Here is a 14,717-nt window from a genome sequence, read left to right as displayed (position 1 = left end):
AAAAACAAACATGAATAGAAAATAAAATGGGCGTCTGTTTTGTTGTTTGTAATTGAAAATGAATAAGGTAAACGCTGCCTGGGTTAAGCTCCAATTAGTTTTTATCGTTTTTTGTTTTGTTTCCAAAACATTTCCCATCGGATATAGAAATAATTTTCCAGAAAGATTTATCAAACGAAAAACAAAAACATTATCGTTTTGAGAAACAAAAAAAAAATCATGAAATTTTCATTATTCAAGGATCATTCTGAATTTATTTCAGAGTAAAATTTTTTTTTTTTTGTAAAATAAACCATCATCTAATCACGTAGTGGAAAGGGGGGAGGTAAAAGAGAAAGAAAATTTATACAATGAAAATAAAAAAAACGATTGGGTAATATTAGAGCAGAGCAACAGCAGTAGAGAGGAAAGGATTAAAAACAATTAATAAAAATTATGGCAGGCAATAATAATAATTTTTAATTTTTTTTTTGTTGCCTCCCTCCTCTCCTCTCTTCTTTCCTCTCCTCCCCCCTCTTCTTCATTATGATCATCATTGCATCATTGCATCAGATGGGTTTTTTCGAAAATCACTTTTTTGCTGGGGACCTCTCATAAACTGGATTATATCTTTGTTTTTTTTTCGTGAAAGAAGAGAAAAAAAGATCCAAACGACCAGAATTAATTAGCAATATTATTATTTTGGAATTGGTTATATGACCAGAATTATTATTATTTTTGTAACACTTTTTTTTCGAAAGGGGACAGAAGGGGGGACAGGAGAGTGAGTGGGTGGATTTCACTTATTTATTTTTGGAAAAAAAGGGAAACTTTATTATTTGTTTTCGTTTCACATAATGATGATCCATATAATGATGGTGATTCTCTCGTTTCTTTCTTTCTTTCAAATTTTTATTTTTCCTGCTAATTCTATTATGACAACCAGTTTGATGATGCTTTTCAGGATTTTTTTTTTCAGTAATTTTTCTTTTCTCTTCAAAATTGGTGAAGCATTCAAGTGGTCCGAAAAAATGATCCACAAAGGAAATGTAAACAAACGAGCAAAAAAAAAGTTTGAAAGAAACACAATGAGTTTGGATAATTTTAAAATTTGGTTTTTTCGTTTCGTTGTTGGTTGGCACTAATTGATTTAAATTAATTAGGAAAAAGATAGTTTTTTTTGTTTTGGTTGATGGAAAAAAAATTCATGAATGTCATTTATGAACGGGATATATGAGTATTTTTGTTCGAAACTCTGATTTTCCGATTAATCGATTGTTTTTCTTTTCGGAATATGATAATCGATTGTTTTGATTTTTTTTCTCTCGAAATTTGAGTAAATTTTTCAAAGTTTTTTATTTCTTTGAAACTAGATTTACAAGTGAATTTCCCCAACTTATTTTAAAAAAATAAAAAAAATAACGACAACAAGATGACTTGATGTGAATTATGGCCATCATCATTCCTCTCACATCATCAAGTTTCGATTCTTTTTTTTAAGTTTCTTTTGCGCTTTGTTTTTAATGATCTTGACCGAATCATCAAACAACAAACGAAAAAGAAAGAAAGAAAGAAAAAACATTTGGTGAACGGGATTCCTTGGAAAACAACAACAGCAAAAATCAAACGATATTTATTATTTCTGTGTGAAAATTGCGGATATTCAGCTAAAATATCTTCTTTTTTTTAATGCGTTGGTGTAATGGTCATGGTCGATATGGTTGATGGTCGGTTGGTAAGTAAACCGTTGATAATCATATTTGTGGCCAGCAAATGATTAAAAAAAGCTATTTACACTCAAACATCAAAAAAGAAACAAAAAAAACATCTTTATGGTCCAATGCAATTTTGTGTTGTTGAGTAGTTTTTTTCACTTTCCTAAGAATCCATCATCAAAACATAAACAAAAGGCTTCCGACCGACTGATCAAGTGGATTATTTTAACTCTGTCTCTGCTTGTGTGTTTGGTAAGGTAGAAATAGAATCGAAGGATTTCATTAGAATTTTTTTTTGTTTTTGTTTTTCTCTGTTATCCATAAAGCATCTTTCTGAATTCCGAATAAACAACAAATGACGGCCAAGATCAAGGTAAAGATGCTTGTTGTAAAGGTTGTTTTTGTGTAGAAGTGACCTTTGTTCAAAACAAAAACAAAAAACATTTAATGAAAATGACGTAAAGAAAAATTGTGTTAATTTCTATGTCATTTTACACAATTGGTTTTACTCGATTGTTTTTACCCGTGTGTCCTGAGTGTGTGCTTTGTGTGGGGCCAAACCAGATTTATAATCAGATTTGCCAATGAATTTTGGAAAGAAAACATCGCTTGTAAATTAATAATAAATCTCATTTGAATTGATGATGCCCTGAAGGTTTTTTTTTCTTCTATGTTCAAATGTCAAACATGTATTCGGCAAGGGATGAAAAAAATTAGAGCGAGGGAGAGAGATTTGCTTTTGGTTGAGATGTTGATGTTTTTTCCTGATTCTTACTTTGTTTCCATTCATAATCAACTTAATGAAATTCATGAATTTGTTCAATCAACTCTTTTTCTGTTTGTTTGTTTTGTTGTTTCTCCAAATCATTTCAAAGAGGAAAAAAGATGTTTTTTTTTTGATAATGAACTTCTTTGCTGATGTTTAACGAAAGAGAAAATCTGCTCAAAACAAAAAAGGTAAATGTGTTCTCTGGGTTGTGTGTGTGTGAAGAAAACATCTGGCTTCTTTTTTTCAATAAATGATTGCTTCGATTTGGTTGTGTTGATGAAAATCGAAAAGTTTTTTTTTTTGGTTTGCATAAACATTTCTCAATTCTCAATTCATTTCGGTTCTGGATCATAAACTAAAAAAACATTAAACATCAAACAACAACAAGAAAAGATATTATTATTATACGCAAGACACGTGGATGTTTTGAGAATTTGTTTGTTTTTTGTTTTGCATCGAATGATTCAGGAACTCTTTTTCTCTTTTTTTTGTTCGTTTTTTTTTTAAACAAATGAACTTTCGGAAACTTTCCTCATCGATGACGTTATGCCTTATGTATGACATAATTTACGATTATTATTATAAATACGGTTATTATCATTCATTCGACAACAACATTGTTGAATAATGATAATCGAATGATGACGACGACGACAATAACTAAATGAATGAAAAGAATATTCTGTGTGTGTGTGTTTGTGTGTGTGTGAACGGTACGCAGAATTCCAGAATAATCCATATATATGCGAAGCCATTAAAGTTTATTTTTTTTATAAAAGAATTTTTTGCATAGAAAATATTCATATTTAAAATGTCGATAAATGAGGGAGAGAGAGAGAGAGAATATCATTATCATCATCAATGTTGTCGATAATAATAATAATAATTTTTGTTTTTTAGAAAAAAAAATTAAAAATATTGAAATTCGACCAAACCAAACCAAACGTTATTTCTGCATCAAAGACATTATGCAGGTCTATATCTATCTGGTTAGCATCAATTTTCATTTTCCATTTTTTTTAATTTAAATTTTATTTAAATTCATATATGGTAGTAGTTTTTTTTATTAATGGCTATAAATTATAATATCTCTCTCTCTCTCTCTCTCTCTCTCTTTGGTGGCTCTCCGCGCGTGTTTCGATGAAAAGAATGTTTATTGAATTTTCCTTCCCCCCTCTTCCCATTGAAAAAGATTAGAAGAATAAAAAAAAACTTTAACACATTGTTATCATTCATTCATTCATTCATTTTGGGCTATTAAATTGAATTACATTTTTTTTTTTTTTTGTTGTTGAATGGTTTCTCATCAAATGATCTTTTCATCATTTACTTTGTCTTTCATCAATTTTTTTTGTTGTTTCCGTAAAAGAAATAATAATCATTTTAAATGAGGTCACGTATTTAGGGTTAACCTTTCTCTCTCTCTATCTACTTCTCCTTATTATTATTGGTTTCCACGCACACAGTGTTAATTGTAAAAACATTTGAAGAAAAAGAAAGATGATAAAGTCAACTTGGAATTGCGAAACTTTCATCGAGAAGGTTTCATCCAAAAAACACCCTGTTGTCTGTTGTTACATAATCATACTATGCATATGGTGTGTGTGTGTGGAAGGCCAATGAACTGAAACTGAAATTTTCTTTTTCTTCTTTTCCCAAAAAGTCGTAAAACCAAAAAAACCTAATTCACGTTCATCATATCATCATTATTATTAGTGTGGATAATACAAACTAATACAATTGATGTTTGTCAAATGGTTATGTATTTGAAGATTTCCATACACACAGACACATAGACAGAGATTGAAGATTTCAATCGATGCTTGGTGGTTTGAACAAATTTAAATATATTTAACACGGATTATCCCATCATCGCAGCATAGCATCATCAGTAGGCTTAAGTACGTGCATACAAAGACGATCCATTATTTTTTATTTTTATTATTTTGCATTGGATTTGCCATTTCATTTCGACAAATCGATTCAACAAAATAACGAAGCTTATCTATGAGGATTTTGTTGTTGTTTTTTCAAATTGAATTTTTTAAAATTGAATAAAAAATTGAACAAAAACAAAGCCAAAATTCACGATGACAGTCAAATGAAATGTTTGTTTTTTTTGCATAAAAACAACCAAACAACCAAACGATAATTTCTTATTATCGATTCTAGAGAATTTAAAAAAATGCAAACAAAAAAAAATTATTATTACGTTATGGATCATCAAATTTCTGGTAAAGTTTCTCTGGTATACTTACTTTTCCTGATTCTTGTTTACGATTCTTGTTTACTGCATTTGTTGAACATTTTTTTTAATATTGGTTATTTATTTGTTTTTTTTTCCACAATCAAATCAATGATGATAATAATGATAATAACATTGTGTATAAATTATTGTCGAAAACATATGTAAAAGTTGTTCCAGAAACAATTTCTTTCCGTAAAAGTTTTTCATCGTTGTCGTCGTCGTCGTTGCGTATAAAACTATAGATTAATATTTAGTGGAGAACGTAATAATCATAAATTTTAGCAAAGAGAGAGAGAGAGAGAGAGAGAGAGAGAGAGAACGCAAATGGACTTTAGCTTTATGATTTTTAATTTGTTCGGATGTTTTTATTTTCATTTTCAATTTTCAATTTTCGTTGTTGTTGTTGTCGAAATGCAAGTATAGAATTTCTTCTTTTTTCATCATCATCAACAACATGGTTTTATTTGAAATTAAAATTTATGATTCCTTAGTCGTGGATGTTGTTCTCTCTCTCTCTCTCTCCAGCTAGCTAGCTAGTTTTCTAGTTAGTTTTTTTCTTTGACAAGTTTACAGTTTTTCGGTCACACACACACACACACAATATCAATGTCAAAACCAAAAAAATATGATGATGATGATGAGGTTCACGAACGAACGAAAAAAACATTCCATAATAATAATAATTACTGTTGTTTTGGTTGTTGTTTTGTTGGTTCAATCAAATCATCATAAATAAAATTCTGATTCTTTTCCTTTTTTTCTGGTTTGTTTCTTTGTGTTCAAAGAATTTATCCATTTTTTCCTCTTGATTTGAATTATGATGACGTTTAGGTTTTCTGTTTTTCGGTTTTTTGATTCTCAAATGCAATCTGTGTGTGTGTGTGCATGATGGTGATAAAAAAAAAACCCTAAAATACCCGAATTTACGACAAATAACTGAATCAGCAAACATCATCAACAACCAAAGAAAATCAATCGATTTCCATAGAATTAACAGAATCATACACACACACAGAAGCCACTTTTCATTCGATTCCTGGAAATTTTCTCTCTTTTTTTGCATCTTTCCCTCTCTCTCTCTCTCTCTCTCTCTTCCTCTATATTTAGATTTTCAATCGATAATCATTCTTGAAACAACAAAAACAACAACCGATAAAATTTAAAACATAAACGTTGTTTATGGATGGACAAATCGAAGAGGGAAATGACAAGACCACAGAAACAACACATTATCATCATCATCATATCAATATCAATATCGTCGTCGGTTAATATCATTTTCAAATTTTAAAATTTAAATAACATTCCCGGGTTTTTATTCAAGCATCAGTTTGCCCGACTGACGGACTGCCTGCCTGCCTCACTGACTGACAAATCCCGATCGCACGGATAATATCACCAAACGAAACGAAGCGAAAATGAAACGAAACGATAGTCAGTAAGGGAAAGACAATAATAACATCGAAACAACCAATAATCATCATGTTGATTGATGTGTTCCAGGAAAAAAATACAAACGAAACAAAACAAAACTTTCCCGAAAATCTAAACACAGTGGAACAAAAACTACAGAATTAAATTCGTTCAGTATGTGTGTGTGAAACTGGGGATTTTTGATCTCATCAAACACAATCAGTGAGGAAAAAGATGTGAAAAAAAACATTTGCATTTGATTCTTGATTTTGGGAGAAATATTCTTGGAAATTCCTTAATGAATCGAAACCCGTTTGTTTTTCACTTGATTTGAATATTAGATTTTTTTATTTTTTTTTCAAATTTTTTAAATAAACTTTTTTTTTGAAAAATTTAATTTCTTTGATTCCACCACCAACAACATTAACCCTGAAGCCATTTTTGAAAATTTTCTTTTTTCATGTTACCCAAAATAGCATCATTTCGATGAAAAAATAAATAAATAGCTGATGATGACAACGATGGTGAACATCATTATCATCACCAATCATCGCCAAACATGATCATTATTTGGGGATTGTTTTTTTTGAAAAGCATCAAAAAAAAACAATGTTATCGATGGATGAATGAATGGACGATGATAATGGAGAAAAATTCCTGGAAACTATTATCATTTGGAAATTTTCGTTTTTGTACTGTGTAACCATCATCATTCGTCTTGCTTTTCATGTTTGACATATGACATGTGTGTTGTAAACATATATACGGACACTATACATACGAATAGCCAAAGTTTTTGTCCTTTTATTTTTGATTGTATATATACAGAAAAATACTGTTGGACTGAAAAATCGATTTATTAACCCAAATGAACGAAAATACATTTTCGGTTTGGTTACTTCCTCAAATTTTTGTATGGATTTTCTTCTGGAGGGGGGATGGACTATATTTTATCTCTGAATTAGAATGGGGGTGGCAAAATGGGGGGTGGGGACAAAGGAGTGGTGAAGCAACAGAAATATATTACAAAACGATTAAAAGAGAGTTTAGTCTATTTTTAGTCGAAACAAAGAAGATCTGAAAAATCAATCATTGATGGTTAATCCAATGATAAATTTTCCAGAATTCCGTAGAAACTTTCCCAAAAAAAATTATTATTTTTAGAATGTTTTTTTGTTGTTGTTGAAATTTGACCACCAAAAAACTTGTGTTAAAATGCTGTAATCGTTTCCCGTTTCCATTAAAAAAATGGAAAAGTTTTTTAGTTGAAAAATAACCCTTTGCTTACCCATTTTGAATAGAATCTGGTCATAAATGTCAACAGAAAATGTTTATGGTTGGTTTAGGAAGAAATTTTGACATTCAACCAAGGAAATTTCCTATTTTTTACGATCAAAAAAATATGACCAACCAACCAGTCAACCAATCTCAAATCATTTTGAATATTCAAAAAATGGATCCGTATTACGAGATTGAAGATCTGAATGACAAAAAATGAACCATAAAAAAGTGTCTTTTTTGCTGCTGCCTATAATAATTACATCACCATTGTTGATTTAACCCTTTTGTTGGTTGTTCAACCACAAACTGTGTGACATTCAACAAACAAAAAAAAATTAGTAAAATAGTAACCAAAGGGAAACAAAACACAGTGTAACTGAATGAAATTGTGGAAAACTTTCCCGAAAAAACATTTTTTTGGTAATAAAAAACATTTCAACCAAAAAACCAAACGATTTTTACGATGAAATGAGTCATTCAAACATTTGAATCAACAAAAAACAAAAAACAGAAAGAAAGGGTTGACAATTTCTCAGGTGACATTCACAAGTATTAACCCCTTTTTTTCCATCGAAAACAAAAACACATTTAAAATAATCTGTATTCCAGTGAATAACCAGTGAATGAAAGAAAAGAAAAACAAACATTAAAAAAGCATTTAAAAATATTTTTCATTTGGACAGATGGTCTAACCATCATCATCCGTTCATCGTAACTAACTAACTAATCAAACTAAAAAAAAATTCAACTTCAAATTTTAGCCTGTCCTGGTTGTTGTTGTTTCAAAAATAGCATCCATTTCAAAATGCAAATGATTTGTTTGATGTGTCAAAACTATGATGATGAAATGACAGGTGGACATTATCTATTAAAATTGAATGGTTTTTTTCATTCAAAAGAAAAATGTTTGTCGTAAAACTTTTAAACAAACTTTCCAGTTACAGCAACTTCCCCTTTTTGTTCTCCTCCCCCATTAATCCCCTATTTACACCCAACCATACACACACCTTGATGAAGAAATTACGTAATAAACTTGCATCTTAACCATCACATCATTATTAAAAAAAACCTTTAAAAAACCATCTGTTCCTTCCTTGATTAGCTCTTTAAATTTTCACTATTCATTCAACGAAATCGAAGAAAAAAAAATTTCCGTATTCCCTCCCCCATCACTATTTCGTCTCCTCCCCCTTTTGTTTCCAAAGAAAACAAGATGATGATTATATTCTGGTTTGTGTGTGTGTGTGTGTGTTGATGGTTTATAATGGCCATCGATCGATTGTCATCATCATCATCATCGAATTATCATCATCATCATCATCATCATTATTACAGGATTTCAATCGACAATTTAAATGATGATGATGATGACAGTGGTCACATGTCACATGCTGTGGAGATTTTTGATTCAGATTTTCACTTCTTCTTCAATCACTTATGATGATGATTATGTCAGGGCCATTGTCCTTCTTTTTATTTTTTGTTTTTTGGTTTTTTTTGGTTGTTTGTTTGAAACAATTTCCTTGTTTAAACTTGAAAACAAAAATATATTTTCAAATGGATTTTCTATTTTTCATTCTATCTTTTCATTGGCCGGATCCTGTTGTTTGATCAGGATGATGATGATGAAAAATGAATGATCTTTAAATGTGTGTGTGTGTTTGATGTGATAGTTGGATCGGATAGAGAGAGAGAGAGAGAGAGAGAGAGAGAGAGAGAGAGAGAGAGAAAATTCCCTGGAATTTTTAAATGATTCGCAAATTTCCCAACTTGTACACCATTACTTATCATTAATCTTACTTTTTTTTTGTTTGGATATTTACAACCAAACAACAACCGACAACAACAATAATCAGATGAAAGAAAATGATGACGTTTTGATTCAATGCTTGCTCTCTCCCCACCCTCAAACACTTTTTTTCAGCAACCATCAACAACAACAAAAGAAAACTAGAACAAGAAAAATATGCTTGGATGGATGGATGGATTGATGGATAAATAAGGGGGAAAATTACTTGCTTCAGGACCATCCTCATCATCATCATATGATCATCATTATTTCGATGTGATCAGGATGTGTGTGTGTGTGGGAGAAAATTCCTTGGAAATTTTCATTTGTCACATTCGTACAACCAAACTACAACAATACAATGCTATGTTTGGATCAAAATGAATTAAAAAAAGAAGAAAAAAGCTTGTTTTCGAACCATATCATCATCATAATCATCATCAAACAAAATTCTTGTATTGTTATTCTCTTCGAAACGCACTAATTTGATTTGTTACAACAAAACTCGTGTGTTCGTCATTTATGAATGAATGAAATTTCCAAGGAAATTCATCATTATCATTTTGGCTGATAACACCAGAATTGAATGGAAATTATTCCTATCTCTCCTTTTCTGTTGTTGTTAACCCCTATGATGCCGCCCAGAACCAATGGAAAATGGATAGTATATAGAATAATGATAATGGATTCCAAGGAAATTCATTCATCAATAGAATTTGTTTGGTTGCCATTTTCGTTTCATTTCATTTATTTTTCGGTGGTAATCATCCAAAATGAAATGAAATGAACACTGAATCCTTTTGATGGATTTTTTTTCCTGCTGTTTCTACTGAAAATATTCCAATGAAAATCAAATCAAAATTTTTTTTTCCAATGAAAAACAAAGCTCTTGATTCAGAGAAATTTTTATTTTTTAAATTTTTTTTAATGAAAAAATTTTTACATTGAAAAAAAAACAAACATTTCAAGGACAAAATCATCAGAGAGAGAAAAATATGAACAGAAAACCCAAAGACCTTGAACCATGGAAAAAATGGAATCGTCTGGTTTGGTTTTAATATTTGGAGTGGAAAAACCAAAAAAACCAAAAAACAAAACTCCAGTCTAGGTTACTGGGACGCCATTTTTATCTTGTCTTGTCAAGTGGGAATTTTTTTGGGCGCCAAGTACGCACTACCCAGGCGCCAATCGGATATATAGAAGCCATTTTGGTTCAGCAATGGTGTTTCTTCAGCAATGTTTATCTTCAATCATCACCTTCTTCACCTTCATGTTTTGATCAGGGATGTTAAATGACTGCCTTATTTTTTGCTCCCCAGAAGATGCCTGATTTTAAATTTTTCATTTTCATATCATTTTAAATGAACAATTCAGGCACCTGGTGGAGTACAAAAGCAGGACAGCTTTCTTTGTTTGTTTGTTTGAAAAAAAGGTAAAATTAATCAAGTTGAAATAATTTCATCAGGATAATGATGATGAGGAATATTCTGTTTGTTTTTTAAAAAAAGTGGGAAAAAAACAATTCAAAATCAATTGAGATTCGAAATGAAATCAAATTCTACTTACTTACCTATTTTTCATGTTTTTTATCAAAAATCTTTCTAAATAAAATCATCAATTCTGTTGTTGTCGAGAAAAAAAATCAAAGTCCAAGAATTTTGTTCAAGTCAAGAATTTTGAATTTGATTCGCAAATTTCGGATGATGTTTGTTGATGATGATTGAAAAGTTTCAAAACTAAAAATGGACAATCATTTTTGTGGAAATGATTGAATTTATATACCCAAGCTGCTCTCCAAAAAAACTATCAAAATGTTGAAACAAACACACACACACATATCATGGCTGCTTGTTTCTGTTTATCATTTTTAAAAAAAGGAAAAGAAAAATGAAAAAAGTTACAGCCATCCAGGCTGCTAAAATGTTAACATTTAGTTTTTTTTTTTGCAATGATGATGATGATGGTGAAAGAAAAAGTAGGCGTGCCCTACTCACCTCATTGGTTCATTTCAGTGAAAAAGCAATACCAAATCACTACCACCCCTCTCCATATTGTAAATTCTTTGAACCAAAAAAAATGATAAGAATAAGAATTATGGGCGGAGTTATAATCATATATATAGAATATATATGGTTGGTTGGCTACCATTAGAATTATATGCCACTACCTTTTTTTAGTTCAAAATTTGAATTTTGGATTTTTTTTTTCAAATTTTCAACAAACTTTACCACTGATGATGATTTTATCATGACCAGGAAATGTACCGCCGATCAGGAAGATAATTTTGCAACAACGACGATGGTACGTGTGTGTGGGGTAAAAGGTACCTCATCATCATCATCATCATCGTTGATAATGTCCTTGGTCATTGTTCGGAAATATAAGAATTATCACAACCAAAAAAGCGATTTCAAATGACCTTCGACCCAATCGATGCATGCATATTGATGATATGACCTTGGAAATTTGTTACTAATCTGAAACAAAACTAACTAACTACCGTATTATGTAATGTACACACATTGTAACAATTGGTTAGCTATAGTGTGTTTGGAAGAAATTTTGGTTTTGGTTTTCTGGTTTGAAAATTTTTCAAATTTTTTTCTTTCTTTCATCGACCATCTTTCATCCTTGGTCGATTTACATTTGGCTAGGTATTTGTTTTTTCGTTTTGGAAAATAATAATAATGATACCTGACACGCAATAGCGATGGAGAACAAGAGAGAAATGCAAATTTCATTTCCAAAAATGGTCGAAATGATGATTTGGTTTTGGTTTGTGTCAAAAAATTTGTCCAAAATAATAAATCTAATGTTGGCCAAGACTTACTTTCTCCAAAATTCAACCAGATTCTTCCCCCTCTGAATCCCACCATGATAAAAATTCGATTTAAAAAAATCTCGATCAATCGAATGATTTCTCTCCCCCCTCCGTTCATCGTTATTACTTTTGGATGATTCTTTCGAAAAAAAAAGATAATCATCCTGATGATTCGATCGTCGAAGATAATAATGAAAAGATGAACATTCCATATTACACAAACAACAACCATCATTATCATCATCGAAATAAAAAATAAAAAAAAAACATACCCCAAAAACCAATATTACCACCATTACCCCCTCCAATATTTTGTTGTTGTTGTTGTTGTTTTGCAAAACATTCAATTCCCCGAACCAATCATGTTTATGATGATGATGATGATGATCATCATCATTTTTTTTCTTATTCCAATTCTATTTGTTTTTTATTATTGTTGTTGTTTCGTTTTTTATTTCGTAAAAAACATGGAGAAAGATCAGATTCGTATTGGGAGTTTGATGATGAAACTTTAGAAACTTTTTTTTTATGTATTTTTGTTTTGCATTTTAGTCTCAGAATGATGATAATAATGATGTTTTTTGTTTTGTTTTGTTCGATTATTTCGATTAATATCGTTTCACATTTTGAATCTTTGTTTTTTTTAGTGGGGGAGACGAGAGGGGAAGAAAAATTGATGAAATTCTTGGCTGTAATGGGGAGGCCAAAGATGATGATGAAGTAATTTTAATTTTCTCCTTCATTGAATTTTTGTTATTTTTCTTAATTTTGATCTGTTTCTTGTCTCCAAACACCATCAACCGAATTCAATTTACCTTCGATGTCATTAATTTATCCTATAGGAGAAAAAAAGGGTTAGAAAAAAGTTTTTTTTAAAAGAATATTTCAATGATAATTTTGTCTAAAAATATAATGAGAAAAGAGATCATCTTGAACACTAAACAAACAGCCATCATCACTGAATATTGCATTCGACAGCTTGATGATGATGATGATGATGATGATGATTGAGACGCATCAATTTTTATTATTAGGATGCATACTAAAAAAAACAAACTTTAAATATTTTTTCATTGTTATTCTTTTTTCATTGGAATCTTTATAATGATAATGATGATGATGATATTTTTGCGCTGGCTATTGAAACTTTTTCCAAAAAAAAACATCAAATTATGTTTGTTACGATATAAAAATTCTTTTCCATTCAATTTTCCTTTCTACTATAGTTTCAGGATCAATTAGATTTATGATGATGCTTCATTTGATTCTAAACCATAATAATAATAATAATAATAAACAATAAAGAGATCATTGCTTTCAATTTTCATTTTCCAGCAAAAAAAAAAAATAAAAACCTAATATGTTTAGCTTACTTGGTTAATTCGTTTCATCTCGTTTGTTTGTTTGTTCGTTGGTTGATTCTACGAAAAAATTTTCAATTAAACTAAATGGTCCATATTATTTATTTTTTTATTATTATTTTTTCGTTCTGGTTAAGCCAACAACAACAACAAAATAGAATGGATAATTATGATGATGATGATGATGATCATCATCATACCCAGTGTGTGCAATTTCAATTATTCAATCTAAAAAGATTCAAAGTTGAAAAAAAACAGAGAGGAAAAAAGTTTTTCCAATTTTTGAAAATTTTTAAAAATTTGAATTTTTTTTTTCATTTCAAAAATGAGAAAAAAACAAGACAAAACTTACTTGGATTTTTTTGGTTTGACAAAGTTTGCATTTGCTGTCACCCGAAAATGGCCATAATAAAAATAGGAACGTGATCATCATTTTCGTTTTCGTTTTTGTCTATTTTTCTCATTGAATAAGAATTTCAGAATTACTTGCTTGCTTGCTTGTTTGTTTTGGTAGAAATAGAGTTCATAAATCTTGAAATTATTATGATTATTATGATGATCATAAATGAATCATAGAATCAGAGTTTTCTTTTTATATTCTCTCACAATAAGAATCAAATGAAACAATTTGTATGTTTGTCATAATCAACAGAATCTCCAACTGGTTTTTTTGTTTGCTTGTTTGTTTCATTCATTTTGATCGAAAAATGAATTGGATTTTTCTTTCAATACATTCATTTTTTTCTGCTGTTGTTGTTTCATAACTAAAGAATTTGTTGACCAAACAAATAATGCAACAATTTTATTCTTCTTTTCGGTGGATCCCCTTGACAATAATAATAATCAGAATCAGGACCATCACAACAGCTTTTGTGTCGAACTGTTTGAGTAATAAAAATAAAATAAAATAACAATCAATGATTATATTGAACATTTTTAGATTCTTACATTTTTTTACTTCACAAACAGATGCTACAATGAAAATGAATGGTCATGGTCATGGTCATAACTAAATTACGATTATTATTATTATGATTATGATGGTGGACAAGTGGTGCAATGATGATGACATTGGCAACGACAACAACGATAATAATAATCCAAAGATACCAAAATGGTATGAACACTTGAATGAATTGAACTTCTATAATAATTTTCGGATCAAAATTAAATTATCGGAATCAATTGGATCGAAATAACCGATATTATTAATTGGATTTTTATAACCAGAAAACAAAAATCTTTTCCGGATTCGAATCGAATTCGAATGGAAATAAAAAAACATTCGAAACTATTTCAACACTATTCATATGACATCTATCGGTAGAAATGGAAAAAAAA

The 14,717-nt window shown here is 30.0% G+C and overlaps 1 long non-coding RNA gene across 1 annotated transcript; it reads right to left on the bottom strand.

Annotated features, from left to right (window-relative positions):
• Positions 1-11,898: 11,898 nt before the first annotated feature.
• On the bottom strand, positions 11,899-14,672 carry LOC142644872 (uncharacterized). Its single transcript, XR_012846048.1, has 5 exons — positions 14,325-14,672; positions 13,729-14,256; positions 13,389-13,604; positions 13,073-13,282; positions 11,899-12,851 (listed from the first exon to the last, which is right to left on the bottom strand). It is a non-coding gene; the product is annotated as an uncharacterized LOC142644872 (long non-coding RNA).
• Positions 14,673-14,717: the final 45 nt, after the last annotated feature.

This window comes from Dermatophagoides pteronyssinus, unplaced genomic scaffold, assembly GCF_027571235.1.
Source record: "Dermatophagoides pteronyssinus isolate colony J.1.1.1.1 unplaced genomic scaffold, Derpt_VIB-CSIC_2022.12 sq0004, whole genome shotgun sequence".
Classification (NCBI taxonomy): domain Eukaryota; kingdom Metazoa; phylum Arthropoda; class Arachnida; order Sarcoptiformes; family Pyroglyphidae; genus Dermatophagoides; species Dermatophagoides pteronyssinus.
This window is presented reverse-complemented; position numbering and strand designations above follow the sequence as displayed.